At 40.0% G+C, this 16,146-nt stretch overlaps 1 pseudogene; it reads left to right on the top strand.

The window, feature by feature from the left end:
• LOC129044609 (ankyrin repeat domain-containing protein 18A-like) overlaps positions 1–14,116 on the top strand; it is a 47,803-nt pseudogene extending 33,687 nt beyond the window's left edge.
• Positions 14,117–16,146: the final 2,030 nt, after the last annotated feature.

The following is a 16,146-nucleotide window of genomic DNA, read 5'->3' as shown; positions in this document are numbered from 1 at the left end:
GTTTATTTTGTTATATGGTGTTAGATAGGAAGCTAGTGTCATTCTCCATATGGACAGTTTTCCCAGTGCCATTCATTTGAAGAGGGTGTCCTTTCTCCAATGTATGTTCTTGGCACCTTCATCCAAAATCAGTTGGCTGTAAATATGTGGATTTATTTATGGGTGCTTATTCTATGGCCTTTACCCCAAGAATCATTACTTCTTAAAGTGTAATTCAAATTAGCATGAAACACTTGCGTTTAGGGAAAGGCTTATGGCATCAGAATCCTTCTTTACAGGATTCATTATTTTGTGTTTTTCTGAGATATGGTCTTTGTCAGTCATCCAGGCAGAAGTACAGTGATGTCATAATTCACTGCAGCCCTGAACTCTGGGTACAAGCCATCGTTTTGCCTCAGTCTCTCAACTAGCTAGGTCTACAGGCCTGAGCTACCATGCCTGGCTAATTTTTAAAATCTTTTTTTTGTAGAGATGGGGGTCTCACTGTGTTGCTCTGGCTGATCTCAAATTCCTGGCCTCCAGTGATCTTTCTGCCGCAGCCTCCTAAAGTGCTGGGATTATAGGCATGAACCACCATGCCTAGCATAGAGTATTATATTATTTTCAAAGTGTTATTCTGAGAGCCATTTATTGACTTTGGCCTAAATAACTCAATATGATATCTCTGAAACTTTTTTTGACAAATTTTGGGAAATGATGATGAGGGAAGAGGGTTAGACACTTTTTACTAAGAGATAACTTAGTGCCATTTAAGGAGGAACAAAAATGAATTATCAGAAAAATAAAAGTAAGATCAAGTGCAAAAGTTCTGTAGCAAAGATGATGATAGTAAAGCATATTTTTGTGACTCATGGTACCTTTAACTTTGTTCTTAAAATTCTGAGTAATTTAAGGGTTCACATTTGAAGCATCTACTACATTATAGATAACAGTTTATTGCAACTAAATGCATTTCAAAATGTGCTATTGGTTTTGTGTTAGATTATTCTCAGCCTACTTCATTATCAAGCTCTATTATTTTATTCATGCAGTTTGATGATCTTATGGCCAAGAAGAAAGCTGTATCTTCAAAATGTGTCAATTTGGCCAAAGACAATGAAGATCTTCAACAGGAGTTATTATCTATGAGAAAAGTACAAGAGAAATGTGAAAAACTTGAGGAGGATAAAAAGGTGTTGGAAGAAGAAGTATTAAATCTTAAGACACATATGGAAAAAGATATGGTAGAACTTGGTAGAGCACAAGAATATAAATCGGAGCTAGATGAAAGGGCAATGCAGGCAATAGAAAAATTTAAGAAATCCATTTACAGGTTAGTTTTTAAAATCAGGTAAGTAAATATGTAATGTGCTTTCATTTATTTCACTGCAAATTATATTTTGGATATGTATATATTGTGTTTCCTCTGCCTCTCTTACAGCAATTTGCTTTGGAGAGTTCTAGGAAAAAAGTGGCATTTTTTTCTTTTAAATATTTAAATTTCCATTATTATTATACCAAAATCAATCTTTCCAAGTAATTATTCTCACTATAGAGTCATTTGATGATTAAGACCAGTTGGCATAACAGAAAACTGTGATTTAGAAATTATATGATACTTTTGAATTGGTCTTAAGCTACGTTGTTCATTGTTCAATTTTTAAAATTATAAATGGATTCTATTATTTCTTATATGACCAGATTACATTAATACTAACATAATTATGATTTCAAAATTTATAAATCAGACTTAATTCTGAATTCAGTTATTAGTTTTGTTGATATTGCTGATAAATATTTTAAGTTTCAGCCTCTTTTTAACATATTCAAAATTGCTCTTTGAATCAGGGACTCAAAATGAAAGGCAACAAACATATGGTAATTAGGTTATAATTGTTTTAAAAGTGTATTCTTTTCATTTGTTTTAGGAACAAGCAGAATATGAAAAAAAATTAGAGCAGTTAAACAAGGATAATACAGCTTCCCTAAATAAGAAGGAACTCGCACTCAAAGACGTGGAACGTAAATTCTTCAAAATGAAAACAGCTTATGAAGAGGTTACGACTGAATTAGAAGACTATAAGCAAGCCTTTGCAGTAGTATTGAAAACTAACAATTCCATGTTGAGGGGGATCCAAGATGGCCGAATAGGACTAGCTCTAGTCTACAGCTCCTAGCGTGAAGGACGCAGAAGACGGGTGATTTCTGCATTTCCATCTGAGGTACCGGGTTCATCTCACTAGGGAGTGCCAGACAGTGGGTGCAGGACAGTGGGTGCAGTGCACCGTGCACCAGCTGAAGCAGGATGGGGCATTGCCTCACTCGGGAAGCACAAGGGGTCAGGGAGTTCCCTTTCCTAGTCAAAGAAAGAGGTGACAGATGGCACCTGGAAAATCGAGTCACTCCCACCCCAATACTGTGCTTTTCCGATGAGCTTAAAAAACAGCACACCAGGAGATTATATCCTGCACCTGGCTCAGAGGGTCCTATGCCCACGGAGTCTTGCTGATTGCTAGCACAGCAGTCTGAGATGAAACTGCAAGGTGGCAGCGAGGCTGGGGGAGGGGCGCCCACCATTGCCCAGGCTTGCTTAGGTAAACAAAGCAGCCCAGAAGCTCGAACTGGGTGGAGCCCACCACAGCTCAAGGAGGCCTGCCTGCCTTTGTAGGCTCCACCTCTGGGGGCAGGGCACAGACAAACAAAAAGACAGCAGTAACCTCTGCAGACTTAAATGTCCCTGTCTGACAGCTTTGAAGAGAGCAGTGGTTCTCCCAGCATGCAGCTGGAGATCTGAGAATGGGCAGACTGCCTCCTAAAGTGGGTCCCTGACCTCTGACCCCTGAGCAGCCTAACTGGGAGGCACCCCCCAGTAGGGGCAGACTGACACCTCACACAGCTGGATACTCCTCTGAGACAAAACTTCCAGAGGAACGATCAGACAGCAGCATTCGCGGTTCATGAAAATCCACTGTTCTGCAGCCACCGCTGCTGGTACCCAGGCAAACGGTCTGGAGTGGACCGCTAGCAAACTCCAACAGACCTGCAGCTGAGGGTCCTGTCTGTTAGAAGGAAAACTAACAAACAGAAAGGACATCCACACCAAAAACCCATCTGTACATCACTGTCATCAAAGACCAAAAGTAGATAAAACCACAAAGATGGGGAAAAAACAGAGCAGAAAAACTGGAAACTCTAAAAAGCAGAGTGCCTTTCCTCCTCCAAAGGAACGCAGCTCCTCACCAGCAATGGAACAAAGCTGGATGGAGAATGACTTTGACGAGTTGAGAGAAGACTTCAGACGATCAAACTACTCCGAGCTACAGGAGGAAATTCAAACCAAAGGCAAAGAAGTTGAAAACTTTGAAAAAACTTTAGATGAATGTATAACTGGAAGAACCAATACAGAGAAGTGCTTAAAGGAGCAGATGGAGCTGAAAGCCAAGGCTCGAGAACTACATGAAGAATGCAGAAGCCTCAGGAGCCGATGCAACCAACTGGAAGAAAGGGTATCAGTGATGGAAGATGAAATGAATGAAATGAAGTGAGAAGGGAAGTTTAGAGAAAAAAGAATAAAAAGAAATGAACAAAGCCTCCAAGAAATATGGGACTATGTGAAAAGACCAAATCTACGTCTGATTGGTGTACCTGAAAGTGACAGGGAGAATGGAACCAAGTTGGAAAACACTCTGCAGGATATTATCCAGGAGAACTTCCCCAATCTAGCAAGGCAGGCCAACATTCAGATTCAGGAAATACAGAGAACACCACAAAGATACTCCTCGAGAAGATCAATTCCAAGACACATAATTGTCAGATTTACCAAAGTTGAAATGAAGGAAAAAATGTTAAGGGCAGCCAGAGAGAAACGTCGGGTTACCCACAAAGGGAAGCCCATCAGACTAACAGTGGATCTCGTGGCAGAAACTCTACAAGCCAGAAGAGAGTGGGGGCCAATATTCAACATTCTTAAAGAAAAGAATTTTCAACCCAGAATTTCATATCCAGCCAAACTAAGCTTCATAAGTGAAGGAGAAATAAAATACTTTACAGACAAGCAAATGCTGAGAGATTTTGTCACCACCAGCCCTGCCCTAAAAGAGCTCCTGAAGGAAGCACTAAATATGGAAAGGAACAACTGGTACCAACCACCGCAAAATCATGCCAAATTGTATAAATCATCGAGGCTAGGAAGAAACCGCATCAACTAACGAGCAAAATAACCAGCTAACATCATAATGACAGGATCAAATTCACACATAACAATATTAACTTTAAATGTAAATGGACTAAATTCTCCAATTAAAAGACACAGACTGGCAAATTGGATAAAGAGTCAACACCCATCAGTGTGCTGTATTCAGGAAACCTATCTCACATGCAGAGACACACATAGGCTCAAAATAAAGGGATGGAGGAAGATCTACCAAGCAAATGGAAAGCAAAAAAAGGCAGGGGTTGCAATCCTAGTCTGTGATAAAACAGACTTTAAACCAACAAAGATCAAAAGAGACAAAGAAGGCCATTACATAATGGTAAAGGGATCAATTCAACAAGAAGAGCTAACTATCCTAAATATATATGCACCCAATACAGGAGCACCCAGATTCATAAAGCAAGTCCTAAGTGACCTACAAAGAGACTTAGACTCCCACACAATAATAATGGGAGATTTTAACACCCCACTGTCAACATTAGACAGATCGACGAGACCGAAAGTTAACAAGAATACCCAGGACTTGAACTCAGCTCTGCACCAAGTGGACCTAACAGACATCTACAGAACTCTCCACCCCAAATCTACAGAATATACATTCTTTTCAGCACCACACCACACCTATTCCAAAATTGACCACATAACTGGAAGTAAAGGTCTCCTCAGCAAATGTAGAAGATCAGAAATTATAACAAACTGTCTCTCAGACCACAGTGCAATCAAACTAGAACTCAGGATTAAGAAACTCACTCAAAACTGCTTGACTACATGGAAACTGAACAACCTGCTCCTGAAAGACTACTGGGTACATAACAAAATGAAGGCAGAAATAAAGATGTTCTTTGAAACCAATGAGAACAAAGACACAACATACCAGAATCTCTGGGACACATTCAAAGCAGTGTGTAGAGGGAAATTTATAGCACTAAATGCCCACAAGAGAAAGCAGGAAAGATCCAAAATTGACACCCTAACATCACAATTAAAAGAACTAGAAAAGCAAGAGCAAACACATTCAAAAGCTAGCAGAAGGCAAGAAATAACTAAAATCAGAGCAGAACTGAAGGGAATAGAGACACAAAAACCCTTCAAAAAATTAATGAATCCAGGAGCTGGTTTTTTGAAAGGATCAACAAAATTGATAGACTGCTAGCAAGACTAATAAAGAAGAAAAGAGAGAAGAATCAAATAGATGCAATAAAAAATGATAAAGGGGATATCACCACTGATCCCACAGAAATACAAACTACCATCAGAGAATACTACAAACACCTCTATGCAAATAAACTAGAAAATCTAGAAGAAATGGATAAATTCCTCACCATATGCACCCTCCCAACACTAAACCAGGAAGAAGTTGACTCTCTGAATAGACGAATAACAGGCTCTGAAATTCTGGCAATAATCAATAGCTTACCAACCAAAAAGAGTCCAGGACCAGATGGATTCACAGCCAAATTCTACCAGAGGTAAAAGGAGGAACTGGTACCATTCCTTCTGAAACTATTCCAATCAACAGAAAAAGAGGGAATCCTCCCTAACTCATTTTATGAAGCCAGCATCATCCGGATACCAAAGCTGGGCAGAGACACAACCAAAAAAGAGAATTTTAGACCAATATCCTTGATGATCATTGATGCAAAAATCCTCAATAAAATACTGGCAAACAGAATCCAGCAGCACATCAAAAAGCTTATCCACCATGATCAAGTGGGCTTCATCCCTGGGATGCAAGGCTGGTTCAATATATGCAAATCAATAAATGTAATCCAGCATATAAACAGAACCAAAGACAAAAACCACATGATTATCTCAATAGATGCAGAAAAGGCCTTTGACAAAATTCAACAACCCTTCATGCTAAAAACTCTCAATAAATTAGGCATTGATGAGATGTATCTCAAAATAGTAAGAGCTATCTATGACAAACCCACAGCCAATATCATACTGAATGGGCAAAAACTGGAAGCATTCCCTTTGAAAACGGACACAAGACAGGGATGCCCTCTCTCACCACTCCTATTCAACATAGTGTTGGAAGTTCTGGCCAGGGCAATCAGGCAGGAGAAGGAAATAAAGGGTATTCAATTAGGAAAAGAGGAAGTCAAATTGTCCCTGTTTGCAGATGACATGATTGTATATCTAGAAAACCCCATTGTCTCAGCCCAAAATCTCCTTAAGCTGATAAGCAACTTCAGCAAAGTCTCAGGATATAAAATAAATGTACAAAAATCACAAGCATTCTTATACACCAATAACAGACAAACAGAGAGCCAAATCACGAGTAAACTCCCATTCACAATTGCTTCAAAGAAAATAAAATACCTAGGAATCCAACTTACAAGGGATGTGAAGGACCTCTTCAAGGAGAACTACAAACCACTGCTCAATGAAATAAAAGAGGATACAAAGAAATGGAAGAACATTCCATGCTCATGGGTAGGAAAAATCAAGATCGTGAAAATGGCCATACTGCCCAAGGTAATTTATAGATTCAATGCCATCCCCATCAAGCTACCAATGACTTTCTTCACGGAATTGGAAAAAACTACTTTAAAGTTCATGTGGAACCAAAAAAGAGCCCGCATCACCAAGTCAATCCTAAGCCAAAAGAACAAAGCTGGAGGCATCACGCTACCTGACTTCAAACTATACTACGTGGCTACAGCAACCAAAACAGCATGGTACTGGTATCAAAACAGAGATATAGATCAATGGAACAGAACAGAGCCCTCAGAAATAATGCCGCATATCTACAACTATCTGATCTTTGACAAACCTGACAAAAACAAGCAATGGGGAAAGGATTCCCTATTTAATAAATGGTGCTGGGAAAACTGGCTAGCCATATGGAGAAAGCTGAAACTGGATCCCTTCCTTACACCTTATACAAAAATTAATTCAGGATGGATAAAGACTTAAACGTTAGACCTAAAACCATAAAAACCCTAGAAGAAAACCTAGGCATTACCATTCAGGACATAGGCACGGGCAAGGACTTCATGTCTAAAACACCAAAAGCAATGGCGACAAAAGCCAAAATTGACAAATGCGATCTAATTAAACTAAAGAGCTTCTGCACAGCAAAATAATCTACCATCAGAGTGAACAGGCAACCTACAAAATGGGAGAAAATTTTCACAAGCTACTCATCTGACAAAGGGCTAATATCCAGAATCTACAATGAACTCAAACAAATTTACAAGAAAAAAACAACCCCATCAAAAAGTGGGCGAAGGACATGAACAGACACTTCTCAAAAGAAGACATTTATGCAGCCAAAAAACACATGGAAAAATGCTCACCATCACTGGCCATCAGAGAAATGCAAATCAAAACCACAATGAGATACCATCTCACACCAGTTAGAATGGCGATCATTAAAAAGTCAGGAAACAACAGGGCTGGAGAGGATGTGGAGAAATAGGAACACTTTTACACTGTTGGTGGGACTGTAAACTAGTTCAACCCTTGTGGAAGTCAGTGTGGCGATTCCTCAGGGATCTAGAACTAGAAATACCATTTGACCCAGCCATCCCATTACTGGGTATATACCCAAAGGACTATAAATCATGCTGCTATAAAGACATGCACACGTATGTTTATTGTGGCGCTATTCAGAATAGTGAAGACTTGGAACCAACCCAAATGTCCAACAATGATAGACTGGATTAAGAAAATGTGGCACATATACATCATGGAATACTATGCAGCCATAAAAAATGATGAGTTCATGTCCTTTGTAGGGACACAGATGAAATTGAAAGTCATCATTCTCAGTAAACTATCGCAAGAACAAAAAACCAAACACCGCATCTTCTCACTCATAGATGGGAATTGAACAATGAGAACACATGGACACAAGAAGGGGAACATCACACTCTGGGGACTGTTGTGGGGTGGGGGGAGTGGGGAGGGATAGCTTTAGGAGATATACCTAATGCTAAATGATGAGTTAATGGGTGCAGCACACCAGCATGACACATGTATACATATGTAACTAACCTGCACATTGTGCACATGTACCCTAAAACTTAAAGTATAATAATAATAAAATAAAATTAAAAAAAAAACAATTCCATGTCAAAAAAAAACAATGAAGTAAGTCAAAACATGCACTCATAGAAAATGAATTAAGCTCATTAATTTGTTTTGAAAGCATAATTTTTAGTGAGATGGCTTCAGGAGATCAGTAGGAAGTGAATGCTAATCTGATACTGTAATTTTGGAAAATAATGTTAATAAATAATCTTACCTTTAAAATGTTTGTCAAGGATAGTTTCTGTCTCTCTTCTCTCTCTTTTTTTGCTTCTGTAGGGCTTTTTTCCCCTGAAGTCTCATGCAGTTAACCTGACCTGTTAGTTTTTTCACTAAGTATTTTTGAAGGTTTATAATTAGTAAAGTGATCTTGTTATAAAATTGCATGTCAGAATTTCCCTAAATAGAAATATTAATGAGTTTAATTTATTTATTGGTAGATCACAACCTAAACCCAAAGTGTCGAGTGGTAGGGCTACTCTGGGCACATCCTGGCACTGAGGCAGGGACTGTATTTGATTGTGATCTTTAGTGTTATCACTAGAGGGTGCCTCAAGAAAGACTATTTGTGTAACATTTTCGAGGTGTTACAGAAAGACATCCTTGTGAAATAGGGAATAATTATCACAGAAAGGAAAAGAAGTGTAATCCACAAGGTGGCTAAAAAATAACACCGTGTTCAGCCTGAAGGGTGTGTGGAAGACAGAAAGAACAACCCCACTTCCAGTGCCTTGGTCACAATGTTGAGGGATAATTGCCTTCAGAGATGCTTTAGTTCTTTTTGATCACCAACCAAACCATCTAGTTCTCCCCCAGGAGTTGTTGTTCTGAGTTATTCCTCAGTGCCAAATACTTAATTGTTCTTAGATAATGGGTGAAATGTACAAGGGTGAAACCTGAAACTGGTTTACTAAACGCAAGTATTTCTAGATTATTTTTGTTCATTTTAGTTTTCTTAATCTGTGTTATTTAAGGAGTACAACATTATGTTTTGGTGTAATTATTTATAGTGAAGTGGTTCTTATAGTCAAGCAAATTAACATATTCATTTCCCACATAGTTACACTTTAAATACAAGTATTTCTAAAGGAATCTTTAGAATCTTATAAGTAGAGCTATTTTGGAAGGCAGCTAGGTTACCTGTTGAGCTGTACATCACTGATAGCCATTTCTCTTCCCCATCTGCTTTGAAATGCTTGTTCAGTAGAAATCACCTTAGAAACACATATACTTATTTAGAATGATTTTTAAATTAGAATTACTTACAAGAGGTATGCTCTCACACATATTCATGTGAAAACACTGTTTAGTGGGTAATGTGGTTTACTCTCAGGGCAACTTTACAAAAAATGCAAGTCATTAAGAATCATTCAAGGAAAAATGAAATACTAAGCAGTTTTCTTTTCTATCTTTACAGATCAAATAAGAAAATAGCAGTGATCAGTACCAAGCTCCTCATGGAGAAAGAGCGGATGAAATATTTTCTCAGCACTCTTCCAACGAGGCCAGACCTAGAGTTACCTTGTGTTGAAAATCTTAATAGTATAGGACTCAGCAGAAAATATATTCCCAAAATGCCCATAAGAATTCCTACTTCAAACCCACAGACTTCAAATAACTGCAAGAACTCCTTGACTGAGGTTAGTTATATGACCGTTTCTCTTTTGGGTTTTGTTTCTCTAATATAATTCTTGTTTATAATTTGGTGAAATACTGAGTGGTTCTGTTGACTCATGCATGTTAAGTGAAGATTATAATTAGCTGTGGTAACACAGAAAGGAAATGGGAATGTTACATTTTTTAATTCCCTGGAGCTCTCATTTTCAAGAGATACCCATTTGCTAACTTTATTCAATAAATGTGTCTAGACTGACACATTTAAAATTTCTTTAAAAGCTGCATTTAAGTTAGGTTTTAGAAACTGCATGTTATTGCCTAATAACTGACGGTATACTTTGAGATATTTTGTCTTACTCTACTTGATTGTACTTTGTCTGTGGTTCATATCATTTTTTTTTTATTTTTTTGAGACAGAGTCTTGCTCTGTTTCCTAGGCTAGAGTGCAGTGGCATGATCTCAGCTCATTGCAACCTCCACCTCCTGGGTTCAAGTGATTCTCCTGCCTCAGCCTCCCAAGCAGCTGGGACTACAGGTGCCTGCCACCACACCTGGCTAATTTTTATATTTTTAGTAGAGATGGGATTTCACCATATTGGCCAGGCAGGTCTCGAACTCCTGACCTTGTTACCCATCCACCTCAGCCTCCTAAAGTGCTGTGATTGCAGGGGTGAACCTCTGTGCCCAGCCCATACCACTTTTAAAGTTTCCTTGCACCATCTTAACTCTTTCCACCCATAATCACAAGTGAATGACAGGCAACCAAACACTTAGCAACATATAGATATTTATTATTTAACAGAATACAAAATAAGTGCATTTTATGAGTTAAATAAACAAAACACTGAAAGGTTCATTTCCATTTTTCTGTTAAAAGCTTTGTGCTTGGCCACGTGTGGTTGCTCATGCCTGTAATCCCAGCATTTTGGGAGGCCAAGGCAGGCGGAGCACCTGAGGTCAGGAGTTTGAGACCAGCCTGGCCCACATGATGAAACACTGTCTCTACTAAAACTACAGAAATTAGCCAGGAGTGGTGGCAGGCACAGGTAATCTCACACACAGCAACCCCATTACTATACTAGGGGTACACCTAAAGGAAAATAAATCATTGTAACAAAAAGGTGCATGCACATGTATGTTCATTGCAGCACTATTCACAATAGCAAAGACATGGAGTCAATCCCGGTGCACCAAAGATAGATTGAAAATCCAAGGTAGATTGGAAAATTCCATATATATACCATGGAATACTGTGCAGCCATGAAAAGAACAAAATCATTTCCTTTGCAGCAACATGGATACAACTGGAATTCACTATCCTAAGCAAACTAACGCAGAAAGAGAAACCAAACATCTCATTTTCACTCATATGTGGGAGCTACACATTAGGTGCACATTGGCATAAACATGGGAGCAATAGACACCAGGAAAAAAGAACGGGGAGGGACAGAGTGGGCCAGGGTTGAAAAACTACTTCTTGGGTCCTATGCTCACTACCTGTGTGATGGGTTCAATTGTACTCCAAACCTCAGCATCCCTCAATATACCTTTGGAAGAAACTTACACAGGTACCACTTTAATTTAGAATACAAACTAGAAAAAAAAAAGAAGAAAAATTTACTATGAAAAATTTACTATAAAAAATTTTCTGTAAGTAAAGAATATAAATTTCTTTTTTAAAAAAATTATTGAAGTAAAAAAACGGATTAAACTTTTACAAAGGACAGAGTTTTGCTAGGAATTTCAAAGCAATGCATTCATTGCAAAATATGACTTTAATTGTTTAACTTTTTTTTCTTTTTTTTTGAGATGGAGTCTCGCTCTGTCACTAGGCTGGAGTTCAGTGACACGATCTCAGCTCACTGCAACCTCCGCCTCCTGGGTTCAAGCAATTTTCCTGCCTCAGCCTCCCAAGTAGCTGGGACTACAGACATGCACCACCACACCCAGCTAATTTTTGTATTTTTAGTAGAGTCGAGGTTTCGCCATCTTGGCCAGGATGGTCTTGATCTCTTGACCTCATGATCTGCCCGCTTTGGCCTCCCAAAGTGCTAGGATTACAGGCATGAGCCACTGTGCCTGGTCATTGTTTAACCTTTGTACTAATAAAACACCACCTTTCTAAAATTATGTATATTCAATAGACCAATATTATCTATTTTTATCAGATTACTCTAAACAGCATTGCACAGATACATCCTCTATTATCTAAACTTAAAATAAGTAGGAATTTTACTTTATTTATGTGATTATTTTTCTTTTTAAGCAAACTTCATGTTATGTCTAGTCCCTAAAAATACTAAAGGCCACATTTTGTAAGTGATATATTGTTCTCATGATAATGTCTCTTGTTTAACTTAAACATTTTTTTTATGTATTTTAGATGGAGCCAGACTGTGTAGAACAAATTATTACAGAAACAAAGAAAAGTATGTTTCCAAAATTTATTAATTAAATTTAGGTTTATTTTAGTAATAAAGTATAAATAGCAAATGGCATTCCTTTTCATTATTGGGTTAGTAGATACTACGTTCAGTATCTTTTTCTTACACACGTCTAATGAAAGATGTGAAAACAAAAACTTTCACAGTGAAGAGTATACTCATGCACCATTAATTCATCATGTCCCATAGCTTAAAAAATTCCCAAGTGTATCCATCTCTTTTTTACTGGCTCTACAATTTCTTCACTTTTGCCATCCTCATGGAACTGTCAGCCAGCACGTTGAAAGGATTCTCTGAAAACAAAGGCATCATCAGGTTCTCTGGGTTTTGGTAGAGACTGAAGGCTGACAGACCTCAGACTCATTTAGAAATACTTAGTTGAGGAATAACCCTTCATAAGCAGTCACTTGACAGGTGACATTTTAAATCTCCTGTCATTTACTGTGTCATTGGCTTACATCTGTTCTCAGGAAAAGTTCCAAAATTTTCACCATGAAATAAAAACACCCGTGTCAATGTAATTCTTGTCAAGTTACTCAGCCTTATCTCTTGCCACTTACCGCACTCTGCCCTTTGCTCTAGCACCAAAGTGGACGGAGTAGAACTCTGTAGGGCTCTTCCTTACCTCAGGTTCTTTGCCTTTGCCTCGTCTCTCTATCTGGCAAGCTTTTCCTTGTCCTTCAGGTATCTACCTATGTATCTCCTCCACCACAAAGCCCATGATATTGACACAAAAGTAGGATAGATGTCCCTTCTGTGGGTTCCAGTAGTGCCCTGCTTTATACCTGTCATAGTGTCTATGACTCTATATGGACATTTCCTGCCTGTCTGTTGTTTTAGATTATAGCCTATGACTGTTGAGAGGTGGACCATGCCATCTTCATCTTGTAATTCCAGTACTGATTCTAGTGCCTTAGCACGTGGGTGCTGAGTACATGAATGAAGAATGAAAAAGCTGTGATATTTAACCACAATTAGAATTAATGCCATGTGTTAATTATTTAATAGTAATTTTGTATTGTAATTGTACGTACATATTTCTCATTCTTATTAACTCTGATAATGTTCTCAACTCTTTAGATTTTAAACTCACACTTAGTTAACTGAAATGTTTTGGGTAAAGAACATAATCCTTTCTTTTTCTTTCCAGCTTTTGCTGTGTTGGGCACTTGCTCCCGTCTACTTTCTTCTCTAGAATCCACTGGTAAGCCACATCTGATAAAGAGAATATTTAACCATAAAATCTTAAGGAAAAGTTGTGTGACTTAAAAGATCATAAAACTTTATTACTGGGCTATTTACATGAAATTTTAATTGTTTCTTATAAAATATATAACATCACAATCTTTACTAAAGTAGAATATTTTCATATCATATGTATGATGAAAATTTGTATGGTATTTTAAATGATGTTTTTTAGCCTCCTTAAGTTTTAAGTGGATCTTGCAAATGAACACCAGTATTATGGAGTTTGACATACTCAAATTGCCCGAATGTCAGCTGTTTAAGCAGCCAAACAACCAAGTCATCCTTGATACTTTAGTAAAGGTCGTCGAAGGCTTCTTTGCATTTTGCAGGTTTTATTACTATATATAGTAGGAGACTTAAGGAGTACCTGCCAGGTTTGTCCATACTAATGTTATGAATTTCTTTTTGTAGGTCAACCGTATTTTGTGTGGAGATACTTTGAGGCTCTGTAAATATCTGGTTACTCCTAAAAACCCACTAGATTTAGCATTTCATTGATGTCTTGTCTTTGAGCAAGTATTACTGTGATGGTTGCCAGATGATTATTTTCATATTCTCTTCTTTGTTCTACATGGAGAAATAAAACAAATAAATAAAGGAGAAGGGAAAGCTCATGATTCTGGTGCTCCAATTCCCCAAGATTAGGCCAGTGGTAGACATTTCTTTGTGTCTGACTTTATGTCTTTTTGATTTGTCTCTGTTACTCTTGTGAGCACTTTTTAACTTTCTGGCACAAGATGTTCTAAACTAATCTTGTATTTTCTCTGTCCCAGCCCTAGAATGAGTAATTTTTCTTAGAAGCAGAGTTGGAACCACCAAGAAAGCAGAGGTGAGCCCTCCCCAGCACACACTCACTAGTCCCCAACAGAAGACCTGTTGCTGCATCCACTGAGGTACGAAGAAACTAGCAAAGGGCCTTCTAGCTGTCTGGGGACCATCCTCATCTGGTCCTTGGCTCAGCCTCAAGGGTTCTGGATTAGTTTCCCTGCAGCCTCTGTGCTGTGTCTCTGGATCGGGGCTCTGCGGGAAGGGCCCTGGGAGACCCAGCAGCACAACATGTCTCGTCTACCAAATGTCCCTTCCTTCCTCCCACTCTGACACTCAGGAACAGGGTAGATGGCATGTTCAGGCAGTGCCAGGCCACCTCATTGTTTCCTTTGAGATGAGCCCAGAGGGCCTTGGGGGGCAAGTGTGAAGCTGGGTACCTGGAGCCTGAGGCTGACTGTCCCTCCTTGTGTCTTGGAGGAGAGGCCTTGGGGCCCAAGAAAACCACCAGGGCCTGATCTCTGGGCACACATGCAGGGAGGGAGGGTCTATGGGTGACCCTCAGCCGTTACAATGGCTGATTGGGCCATTGTAATGAGACATTGGGCACCACTGCACAGGGGCCTCATCAGTGGACCATGGTCAGAGATGACCTAGCCATCAGGACCTGGTCAGTTGGGACCTGATCAGCAGGGACCTGGCTAGTGGGTGGCCTCCTCAGTGAAGGTCTCACCAGTGGGGACCTTGTGATCTAGTCATTGGAAGCCTAGTCAGTGGGGACCTGGTCAGTGGTGGCCTTATTAGTGGGGCCTGATCGGTTGGAACATAAAAAGTAAAAAACTGGTCAGTGGGGTCTATTCAGTATATTAGGGGTCTGGTCAGTGTGGGTCCTTAGTGGCTTGGAGCCTGGTCAGTGATGGCCTGGTCAGAGGGGGCTCAGTCAGCTGGGGACTGATCCATGGAGAATTGTTCAGTGGGGGTGAGGTAAGCGGCAACCTGGTAAATTGTGTTCTTGTCAGTGGGAACCCAGTCAGTGGGGTCTGGTCCATGAGGCCTATTAATAGGGGCCTGGTTATGGAGATATGATCAGTGGGGACTTGGTCAGTGGGACCTGGTCAATGGAGGAGTGGTCATTAGGGGCCTTGTCAGTGGGGACCTGGTTGGGGGATGCCTGGTCAGTAGGAAACTGGCCAGTTGGCTGCTGTGTGATCTTACGCAGGGGGTTTGTCTGTGGAGCCTCCTTGCCTCCATCTGTAGGGAAGGTGAGTCAGGGCACCCTGGAGTGTTGCTGGAAAGGGAACGTGAGAAGATGTGTTGAATCGAGCACTGCTTGGCAGACCTCCAACTTTACACATGACCTGGGTTCCACCTAGAGAGGGTGCCAGCCCTCTCTGCTCTGCTCAGTGCCCCTCCTCTGTCTGCATCCCCAGGACCACCCTCAGTGGGGAGGGCAGAGATTGGGGAGCACCTGTGGAGGTTCTAATCCTGGCCCTGGGCCCTGGTGGTGATAGTGATGAGGACCTGGGTACACCTGTGAGTGGAGCAGCTAGGTCAGGCCAGAGAAGCAAGACAAACACACCCATATGCACATACACACACACATACACACGTGCATGCATAAACACCTTGCATGCACCCATGTGAGTTCAGGGGATAGAGGATACTGATTCTGGGCCCTCTTGACCCAAGCAGGTTCCTGTTGTGGTGCGTTGTGTCACCCCACGATGTCACTGTTGCTGAGCCCCCATCACCTTTGTGTTGTGGAGCAGTTAGAGACACACAGCAGTTTCTGTGAGTGGCTCTGCATGAAGGACCATTTTCTAGGTGAGAGGCACATCTCAG

Source organism: Pongo pygmaeus, chromosome 13 (genome assembly GCF_028885625.2).
Source record: "Pongo pygmaeus isolate AG05252 chromosome 13, NHGRI_mPonPyg2-v2.0_pri, whole genome shotgun sequence".
In the NCBI taxonomy this organism is placed as follows: domain Eukaryota; kingdom Metazoa; phylum Chordata; class Mammalia; order Primates; family Hominidae; genus Pongo; species Pongo pygmaeus.
Note: the sequence above shows the minus strand (reverse complement) of the source record. Positions and strands in the feature narration are given on the sequence as shown.